Here is an 11,461-nt window from a genome sequence, read left to right as displayed (position 1 = left end):
GCCCATTCTTGGGGCCCGTCCTGAAGCCGGGACATAATTATACCTGGCTGGCTCTCAGAACCTGAGGAGTGGGGCTTTAAGCGAAAATAGAGCCTACAACTCTCCCGAAAGGAGAAAAAAGTCTTCCGGTCCCCTGAGAACTGGTCAGGCAACTTGAGGTGGGGTTCAAGAGGTGAGGTGGGGGGCACTACCAGGGTAGCATCATGCTGGTTGTCCCTCTGAGCCAGGGCTTGGACCTGACCTGTAGAGAGAGGCCTTGCATTTGCTGAGCCAGGGTCTCAAGGGGGTCCATAGTTGTGTCAGGGACCAGGGTAGACTAGATATATGGGCATGTAATTATGTAATGATGGGGTAGGGAGACAGACAGGTGAGCCCTAATCTACCCGCCACTCAGTCCCTGCCTACTTGCAACGACCCGTCCTAGGCGACGGGGTACAACTGGGCGATGGTCCCTATGCTCAGTAAGTGCACGACAGACAAACAGACAAGGGTACACAGAAGCTAGGGAAACGGGGCAGCTGCCCACGGAGACACCGTGAGCAACGAGAGTAGTGAACGAGCAGAGTCCAACCAGGAGTGCACGAGGTACAAAACACTGAGCAGGAGAGTGGTCAGTAAGCCAAGGTCAATAACAAGCAGAGGATCAGTAGTTCAAGCAGCAGCAGCAGCAGAGCCAGGAAACAAGCAGAGCAGAATCACAGGCAAAGGAGGAAACAAAAAAGGCAGGTATAAATAGACAGTGGGCGGGAGCTAGCTCCGTCTGGCCAGGCTGTGATAGGCTCTCCCACTGTAAAGAATTTGCCAGACACAGGTTCTGTGTCGACTCCCCCGTGGGCAATCAGTCTGCACCTGCTCCTATGTCTGTGAGACTGACTCCATCTTCCATCACTCAGGATGGCAGGCTTAGGAGTGGGAGAGCCTATCACAGCCTGGCCAGACGGAGCTAGTTCCCGCCCACTGTCTATTTATACCTGCCTTTCCTGTTCCTCCTTTGCCTGTGATTCTTCTATGCTTGTTTCCTGGCTTGCGGCTGCTGCTTGTACTACTGATCCTCTGCTTGTTATTGACCTTGGCTTTCTGACCACTCTCCTGCTCAGCGTTTTGCACCTCGCTCTCTCCTGGTTTGACTCGGCTCGTTCACCACTCTTGTTGCTCACGGTGTTCCGTGGGCAGCTGCCCCGTTTCCCTAGCTTCTGTGTACCCCTGTCTGTTTTGTGTGTCTTGCACTTCCTGAGTGTAGGGACCGTCGCCCAGTTGTACCCCGTCGCTTAGGACGGGTCGTTGCAAGTAGGCAGGGACTGAGTAGCGGGTAGATTAGGGCTCACCTGTCTGTCTCCCTACCCTGTCATTACATACTCGAAAAGACGGTGGCAACTCCAGTCGGAAGGAGACAGGGTTCAGTGACCTTGTACGGCCCTATAAACCGGGGAGCAAATTTCTTAGACGGGACTTTGAGGCGCAAATTTTTAGAAGATAGCCACACCGGATCCCCGACCACAAACAAGGGGTTAGCAGAACGTCTTCTATCTGCCTTAGTCTTTTGTATGCTCTGGGACGCCTCTAAGTTCTTCTGAACCTGGGCCCAGACTGTGCACAGTTCCTGATGAACGACATCTACCTCAGGATTGTTGGAACTACCAGGTGAAATGGAGGAGAACCGTGGATTAAACCCAAAATTACAGAAAAAGGGGGAGACCCCTGACGAGTTACTGACCCGGTTATTAAGGGAAAATTCGGCGAGGGGAATGAATGAGACCCAATCATGTTGCTCACGGTGTTCCGTGGGCAGCTGCCCCGTTTCCCTAGCTTCTGTGTACCCCTGTCGGTTTTGTCTGTCTTGCACATACTGAGTGTAGGGACCGTCGCCCAGTTGTACCCCGTCGCTTAGGACGGGTCGTTGCAAGTAGGCAGGGACTGAGTGGCGGGTAGATTAGGGCTCACCTGTCTGTCTCCCTACCCTGTCATTACATAATCACAGGCGTAGTACAAGCAGCAGCAGCAAGCCAGGAAACAAGCATAGAAGAATCACAGGCAAAGGAGGAACAGGAAAGGCAGGTATAAATGGACAGTGGGCGGGAACTAGCTCCGTCTGGCCAGGCTGTGATAGGCTCTCCCACTCCTAAGCCTGCCATCCTGAGTGGTGGAAGATGGAGTCAGTCTCACAGACATAGGAGCAGGTGCAGACTGATTACCCACGGGCGTCGACACAGAAGCTGTGTCTGGCAGATCCTTTACATTAACACGGTAGGATTATAGGTTGGACTTGTTGGGTCTACGCCCCATTTCTCCTGTTCTTCTGTTCAGTGCCGACTTGTGGACACTGCCCCAGTACTGTTGTTTCACCTGAAGAGAAACATCGCCCTGTTGTGCTGGTGGTTGCTGACCGCCGGCACGTCATACTCACCAGTAGCCGTGACCGCAGGACACTTGGAGCTTGCCGGTATCTCCCTCCCGTGGAGACGCCAGCACACGCGGCTGCAGTTTTCCACTGCTACTTCTAGGGTGCGCACGCGCGCTCGTTCCTGGCCTTAAAGGGCCAGCGCATGCAACAGTAAAATGTTCCCTACCCAATCCCAACGCACCCTGGACTATAAAATCGACTCTGCCCTCTTCCTCCTTGCCTGAGTGTTGTTGTGTCTGCCCATGTTCGTTTTGCAAATGGTCCCTTAGTGTATCTTGTGTTCCTGTATCCTGTATCCCGTATCCAGTAATTGATTTTATCCAGTGCGAAGTGCAGTGTCTCTGGAAGTCCGCCGGGAGAAGAGGTCTTGTCGACTGGCACCCAAGTTTCAAAGGCCTCTACTGCCCTGTCCTGTTTCACCTCGGGAGGAGCCAATGCAAGTAGACAGACTCTGACTGTCCGAACAGGAATGGCAGTGCAGACGTTCGAGTGGGTTGTGTCTGTACTGTGGTCACAAGGGACATTTCAAAAGATGGGAAACACCAGCACCTAGGCTTGATTGGAGAGACAATCCTAGGTGAAGCGACGCCGACTACTAAATTCTCTCCCAGACTTTACATTCCTGTGTCAATCTTCACCAGTGAAGGATCGCACTCTGTTCCTGCTTATTTGGATTCTGGAGCAGCTGCATACTTTATCCATCAGGACTTAGTAGACAGTCTCCTCTTAGTCACAGTTCCTCTGGAGAAACCTTTGGCGGTACCTTCTGCAGATGGACACCTCTGCCGGATCCTATCTATCACCAAACCAGAGACTACAGATAGGAGTCCTCCATTCAGAATTAGCTTTTTATGTCCTATTCAACCTATTAACCCCATCCTGCTGGGATTGCTTTGGCTTTGCCAGAAAGCTACAATATTGTGTCTGACCAGGGTGTACAGTTCACATCCAAATTCTGGAGAGTCCTATGTGGTCTGTTAGATGTGAAGCTGGACTTTTCTTCTGCTTATCGCCCACAGTCTAATGGTCAAGTGGAAAGGATCAACCAAATACTCGACAATTTTCTTCGTCATTTAGTTTCTGTTCAACATGACAACTGGATACAGCTTCTGCCTTGGGCGGAATTCTCTTACAATAACCATACAACGGAGTCTACTGCTTCTTCTCCACTCTTCATTGTATACAGTCAGCATCCACAAGTTCCTTTTCCTGTGCCAGCTTTGTCTCAAGTGCCTGCAGCCAATTCTTCCTTCGGGACTTTTCTTCACATCTGACAGCAAACCAAGTCCGCAATTCCTCAGGCAGTTGATCATAGGAAAAAATATTCCGATAGGAAAAGAAAGGTTCCTGCTCAGTTTTCGTCTGGAGTCAAGGTCTGGCTGTCTTCAAAGGACATTCATCTTAAGATCCCTTCCCAAAAATTCGCTGCCAGGTTCCTTTGCCCCTTCAAGGTTTTTCAACAAGTAAACCCTGTGTCCTATAAGATTCGGCTGCCTCCTACACTCAAAATTCCCAACTTGTTCCATGTGTCCCTTCTAAAGCCTGTGGTCCTGAAACATTACTGTAAATCTCCTGGTTCTACAGTTGCTCCCAGCGGTTCTTCTGACGTATTTGAGGTGAAGGAGATCCTGGACTACAAAAGGGTAGGATGAAAGACTTTCTATCTTGTGGACTGGAAAGGGTTTGGTCCTGAGGAGAGGTCTTGGGAGCCAGAAGAGAACAATAATGCTCCAACTCTCATCAAGAAGTTCCTCCTATGCTCTGGACATAAGAAGAAGGGGCGTAAGGGGCCCCCTCACCGGCATCCACCACCGCAGAACACTTGGAGCTTTCCGGCATCTCCCTTCCCAGAGTTCTCTACTGCTTCCCCTAGGGGTGCGCCCTTGTGCTTGTTCCCGGGCTTGAAGGGTCAGCGCGCGCACCAGCTAAATGTTCCCTACCCAATCCCAATGCACCCTGGACTATAAAATGGACTCTGCCATCTTCCACCTTGCCTGAGCGTTGTTTTCTGCCCATGTTCATTTTGCAAATGGTCCCTTTCGTTGTATCCTGTATCCTGTGTTCCTGTATCCCCTATCTAGTAATTGTGTTTGTTCCAGTCTAGTGTTGGAGTTGAGTTCGTCATCTGTGCCAAGTGTCATCTGTGCCAAGTGTCATCTGTGCCAAGTGTCTGCCACGCCAAGTGTCTGCCACGCCTAGTGTCTGCCAAGTCAAAGTATCTGCCAAATCCTCTATCCAGTTACTGTTGTCCTAAGAGACTATCATTGACTATTGTTTGGCCAGCTGCTACTCCGCTACGGCAGAGCGGCCTAGTGGGTCCACATACCCCACAGCCATGACACGCCCGTATTTCCTTTGTTCTTAAAAGACAGGCTTTTGTTTCTACCTCAAAGACTTTTTGCACTATTTTACTGTTTCACTTGAAATGCACTTGTTTTAACACTTCTGTTTACAGATTGTCTTAATTGCACCGGAGAAGTAGATGCCAAGGACATATTAAAAGTCTGGGCGTATGTAGTGTCCCTCAAGACACTGCTTGCGAGACAAGATGTTGTAAATGTATTTTATGCAAGATGGTATTTTCCTGGAAGTTTCCAGAAGGTGGGAGGAGTTTAGTTTATATATGGTGGGCCCTCCTCCCTCAGAGTGGCAGTTGAAGTGAGTAGTGACTAGTTCTGCTGGAAGAACAGCAGTTGAACCCCTGAAGACAGGCTAGAGCAGCTCACTGAGGAAAAAACCAGGAAAGAGAGAGAGAGAGATCACATTGCAAGTGCCTTTGACTACAAAATCTGTGAAATAAATAACCCCAAGAATTGGGAACAGAGCCAGAGAGCCTGACAATATAGAGAGGTACTAATGTGGGTTATAAAAGCCCTATACAGGATATATTCCTGGGTTCGACCACGGGTAGCAGCAGAGTAGACTGCTATAGCATAGAAAACGCCATACTTGCACTTCGCGGTGTTGTAGATTGACATTATTACAGGACCTTGTATCTTCATTTTGTGTGGACTTGTAAATTACATTTTGCAACACTCCAAATCACCATCAGGACAGGAGAAGACACAGAGTGTCCCGGGGGATTTAGAGACTGACATCCTCATTTAACCGTGCAAACCCCCTCATTACTAGCTGTAAGCAAACTCTGAGAGAGTGGGAAGGCCTGTTAGCCACTGTGATCCCCACTGAGAGGCCAGCCAGTCGTCATTTTGTGGGCCTACGCCTCCCTCATGCACGCTAACTTAGGGTACGGTCCCAATTAGCGGCATGCTTACACCTCTACATGGGACCGTACCCGTAAAGGATTCCATATGTTTTGGAAGTGTTAAATCAACGGTTGGAAGCAGTCAGTAATGACGAGGCAGAAGAATCACCTTTTGACCTCCTTCACACAGAGTTTTTGTCTGGCGTTTTAAACTGCCTAAAAACGTCAGCTTTTTTAAAATGTCTTTTTTTTATTTAATGACGTTTTTACATGCATCTTTTTTTTTTTTTTTTATATAGTGTAATTTTATAGATGTATTTTTCCAGCCATTTTTGCAGTTTTTTAGAGAACCATATGGAGAAAAATGCCAGAAAGAACGATATCCCTATAGCATGCTGACTCGAAAAATGCACTAAAAAAGTGTGAAAAACACCACTGAAAAGTTTTAAAATGCTGTGTGTGAAACCGCCCTAAAAAAGTACTGTGCAAGTGAACTATGAATGATTTCCATAATAATTTAATTCTGGAAGTGGATTTTCTGGAAGTTCTACATTTCTATTTGATTTTTTTTAAGAGTAAATCTGCCAATTTAACCTAATACCAGTCCTAGAATGTTATGATATCTAGGCATATACCTGTGTAATGCGTGTATCGGAAAAGGGTGGCTAAACATACAATGTAAGCTCATTTCCTGCTGGTTCAAGCCCTATATTGGGATTCCCTCAATTCTGTGCTCTAGGCCTAAGGCTGGATTCACACGACCATGGTACGTCCGTAATGGACGTAACGTATTTCGGCTGCTAATCCCGGACCGAACACACTGCAGGGAGCCGGGCTCCTAGCATCATAATTATGTACGATGCTAGGAGTCCCTGCCTCGCTGCAGGACAACTGTCCCGCACTGTAATCATGTTTTACAGGGCACATGTCCGTCCACCGCTCCATTCAATGTCCTGCTCAAGTGAGGCGGAAAGGGGGGGGGGGTTCGGGACCCCTGTTCTCATGATCGGTGGGGGTCCCCAGAAAATGATCATCTATTCTAATGATAGGTGATAATTTATGATTCTGTTAAAAAAAAAAAAAACTTTAAGAAAATGCCCCTGTTACTAGATAATATCTAATAAAACTGGAGGAGCAGCCTCTTTATTATTTATAATTTCCAATGGACGCTAGCAGGGCATTGTGTTTCATATTACAGCACACCTCCAGACCGGCTGTAATGTGCCATCATGACCCACAGTAACCTCCAGGCCCCATTATCAGTGTCTTCTCCATAACTGGAGGCTGGAGCTATACTGTAATGAATTATTATTAGTAACCCCTGTTATCACAGTGTCCTGTCTGGACCGCTTTCACAGCTGAATTCCCCTTTCTGTCCTTTATTTACAAGTGAGCGGCAGAACCAGGAGATAATAGTGGGATATAAGAAACAGAGCGAAACAGCAAGGATCAAGCACAGCATAAGTAAAGTAAAGAAAAAACAATGTTACTACGTGAAAGAGTCCTGTCCTGCCCTCACATAAATGTTGGTGGAAATGAGCTGTGATGAGACAGAACCAGCTCCTTCCTTACTCATCCTGAGGTAGCGTGTGTATCTAGAATCCTCTTCCCCTGTCTCCTCCAATCCAGTGCCTCCGAGCACAAAAGGGGAGGAGACAGGGGAGGATTCTAGATGCACATGCAGGCTGCTGAACAAGCGCTGTGTAAGGAAGAAGTTTTTATCTAAAAAGTAATGTTACGGTCAGTCTAAGTGTGGTGAAGGGGGTCTGTAGGCCCCCGGGCTTAGGGGCCTTGTCGCAATTGCGACTGTTGTGACCCCTATAGCTACGCCACTGCGAATTCCCTTGATAATGAGACCAGTATATTGTCCTATTGTATTAATTATCTACTGTGGATTGAAATGGTATAGAGTGGAAGTAGTGCATATTTGAGATGTTGCTGTGCTATAGTTTTCTCCACCACAGGTGTGTTGAATTCACCAGCCAAGATCTGGGATTATGAAAGGAACAGGATATGTGGCGAAGGTGGGTGTCTGACAATCAATGGCAGACAAGGACAAGACTGTGTGATCTCTCGAGCGAGATCACACATGCACCCCTGCCCATGGCCCTTGCTCTCGAGCAAGATTACACAGTCTTTTCCTTGTCTGCCGAGAGCTAAAGAGTGAGTGAGATTGTGCGCACGCTCTCCTCTCTCCAGCTCTTGCTGTGGCACTGTCCATAGCTGATTGGACAGTGTCACAGCAATGTTACACATCCCTTTGCCAATTACATGCCCCATTGACAGTTCAGGGGGTTATTTAAATATCGGGCGTCAAATATAACGGCGCCGATATCTAAATGACGGAAGAGTAGAGGAGAGTGTGGTGGCTTTTAAGGGAGTGAACATCTTGCCATTTTTGTTGCTGCGGGGGATCAGACTAAAGGAGAGCTGAGTCTGAGAGAAGATAGGGAGCTGATACTGAGGCATCATACAAAGACTGGTGAGAACTGGGCTAGGCTTACTCTATGCTAGGGCCTGAGCTGCTGCAGGGTCCCGGATAGCAAGCAATGGTTGAGGAGACATCCCACACTGTGAAAAGAGCTAGCTAGGCCATTAGATGAGGAATGTAAAGAAGACGTTCGGTATAAGAGAAGTTAAGAGTGCACCTGCTGTATCCAGCCACAGAAAAACAACATAAAAATAGGCAGTACTTATAGGAAAGATCTATTGGGGCCTTATTGGCTAGCATCTAGCGATCACAACTACAGAAGGGGCGATAGGCCCGAATCACGCAGGCGCAGTCACAAGCTTGCGGCCTGCTAGGCCTAAGCAAACTTCCCTTTGCACCGCTGCCCATGGTCCTTGCTATGCCGCTCACAGAAACAATATGCCAGCTATCTTGCCAGCCTGCTCCACCTGTATATAGTTGCAACTACGCACTGTACATCCCACACCAGAAAGAATGAAAGAATATTTGTGTCCGAAAGTACCATCAGCAACGACAAACGAACTATATATATTGTTAAGCTAAAAGTAAAGGTTAAAGTGGTTACTCTGACTTCCTGCTTTGTTTTATCTTTTTCCGTGGCATTCCTGTGGGGGCTCTACCATCTCACCTCAACCACCCCCACCTTACATACTAATGATGCAAGAGAAACACTTTAGTCCTGCTGAGCGTATCACGGCCCGATCTGTCCGCTGATGGATGCTTCTTAGAGCCCCTGTGCATGAGGGGAATTAAGCATATGAAAACAAAAACGGTAATAGGATCTCCACTGGACCCACCTGAGCTCAGTATGAGTAGTATGGTGCCAACCAGGGAAAGATATAATCTATATAAACAAAGAGAGGAGCAAGAGGAGAAATGGCTGAACCCTGTAAAAAGAAAGGGGTACTCAGCAGTTATATAAAAATATCAAAGTAGTTTATTAGCAAAAAATATAAGTAAAAAAGAGATTTACATCATGTGTGATCCTTCATCACAAAGAACATGGACCTCACAAACCTGGCCAGGTAACAATATTACTGCAATACTGTTTACGAAATACAATTTATAATCTCAGTTGCATAACAATATACTGTGCAAGTGACAATTTAACCCACATAAATAGGTGCTGCACAAAAATATATCTCAACAAATACAAAAAGCTATTAGTCAAATATACATATAGAACATGTAAGGCAAATAGATTAAATATATAGATCCCATATAACAAAGGGAAATAATTAGGCAGTCAGTGGTATAATACCACGTGGGTTTGAATAACATAGTAAAGTACAATGATGGTATCAGCCGCAAAGGAAATAACAATGGCCATAGGGACATTAGCTACACAAGAGACACAGGGTGACAAATTCGCACAGCATCCGCTATATGGCTCAATAGGTTATTTCACAGTGGGTAAACCTTGGAGCCAGTCCAAGACTCAAATCCAGACCAGAAAACTTCAGGTTTCCAAAAAAAGACAAGTCAATTAGACCATATACTTATCCGCCATGATGATGCCTCATCCAAGGCGGGCTTAGCATAAGTAGCAAATAGTAATCCGGTAGCATGTAGGAAAGTCCAGCCAGCTGAATGGTCTATGATTTGGTCTTGGTAAGTTGTCTCCACAGCAGTTAATGCGTGATCCCCATACTCCTGGATGTAGTGATGTTTGTCCCAAAATTAAGGCCAAGTAGAGAGAGCATATGCGGTATGAGTGTCCATTAGAGCGGCATACGGCTGAACCCACAAGTTCCTGGCATGTGATGTCAGAACGTAAGCGGTATGCTTACCAAATATTGTCACCCAGTCGGGTTTGTGATGTTCACGTTTTTTGTGATCCATCACATATGATGTAAATCTATTTTTTATTTATATTTTTGCTAATACACTACTTTGATATTTGTATATAGCTGCTGAGCCGAGTGCCCCTATCTTTATACAGGGGTCCCCCATTTCCCCACTCGTTCCCCTCTTTGTTTATATAAATTAAGCATATGCACAGAAAATCCAATAGCTTACTAATGTTTGGCAGAAATATCAGGACACAAAGTGATCTAAATACTAATATTAATTAATGGCTGTACAATTTTACAGGTAAAGGGTCGATTTACCTACAACAACGTGCGGCCATTAACAGGCTGTTTGACAGCCGCGCTGAACATGGTACTGGCGTGTTTGTTGGCTGCATCGCGGCCAGGTCAGTGCCGCTCCGTGTGGCCTAACCCTAGTTTTTTTTTATGCAATTTAAATTGCCAGAAAAATTCTGTGTGTGAAGGAGGCCTTAGGGTATATTCACATGTGGCACATTTGTTGCAAAAATGTATGCAACTACAGGTGTAGCCATCTTTATCTTGACTTTTAACGCATTAATACATAGTGTCAAGATCTCTTATCTTGATATTTTCAATGACTTTTCAATGGTGTTTGTTGTGTGATATCACGCTGCAAAAAGTTATTAGAGTCAAGATAAAGACGGCTACATTCTTATCCCATTCATATGAGTGGGGGTGTCAGGAATTGTGCATACTCCAGAAACAACCCTATTCAGATGAATGGAACAATTACATAAATAAATGAATAGTAGCTATCCGAGAAAGTGTTGACTGAGACAAGGAAAGGTGTAACCTAGAGCATATTAATATAATCTGAGGGTGTGCGTCACGATGCCTCTGCTATAAAAGCTGACTTCATCATGCAGTACCTAGCTTGTGTCTGACATAGCTATACATATTATTTAAAAACTGTTAACCATTATTTAACGTGCAATACGGCGACCAAGAATCTAGAAGACGTTATCTTGTAAAAGTGAGTGCTTCTTTTCCTTCTTTTCTATCTGTCATGTATTATAACATTCAGAATATTAAGTAAAGTATACATACAATTCAATCGTAATGTAATATTTAATTTTAAATTATTGATTTGCTATAAAGATATTTATGTTGCATTTGTTTTTTTTCAATATTAATATTACTTTTAAATTGTATATATTTTCTTGTTAGAACAAAAGTATTCTTATTGGTACATTTGCTGAAGCAAATACCAACTGCCATTGGTTGAAATATTTCAATTGCTTTGCCATATCCTGCATTTTTTAAAATTTATTTTACAGTTGTCTGTAGTCTGCTGACAGCATCCAGACTAATATAACATCAGATTGTTCCTGCTGCTAACGGGAGCATCTTGAATAATAAAATGTAATAGAATTGCTACTAAACAGGTTGCCCCATTAAGACACCCCTTTTGCATATGTCCTATTATTGCATATAAATTTTATAGATGGGGCCACCGCTCAGGACTTCCCTCTACCAGCTAGAGAGGAGAGATGCTTCAGAGAACAGCCCTGCTCTAAATGGGTGTGATGCAATAATACATTCCCCTGCAGTGG

The 11,461-nt window shown here is 45.6% G+C and overlaps 1 protein-coding gene across 1 annotated transcript in view; it reads left to right on the top strand.

Annotated features, from left to right (window-relative positions):
• The first annotated feature begins 5,097 nt into the window (after positions 1–5,097).
• Positions 5,098–11,461, top strand: part of LOC142761125 (protein unc-93 homolog A-like) — a 60,694-nt gene continuing 54,330 nt past the window's right edge. Inside the window, exon 1 of the mRNA XM_075864317.1 lies at positions 5,098–5,251. The gene's annotated coding sequence lies outside the window, so the exon portion shown is untranslated. The remainder of the gene's footprint in view (positions 5,252–11,461) is intronic.

This window comes from Rhinoderma darwinii, chromosome 4, assembly GCF_050947455.1.
Source record: "Rhinoderma darwinii isolate aRhiDar2 chromosome 4, aRhiDar2.hap1, whole genome shotgun sequence".
NCBI lineage: Eukaryota > Metazoa > Chordata > Amphibia > Anura > Rhinodermatidae > Rhinoderma > Rhinoderma darwinii.
Note: the sequence above shows the minus strand (reverse complement) of the source record. Positions and strands in the feature narration are given on the sequence as shown.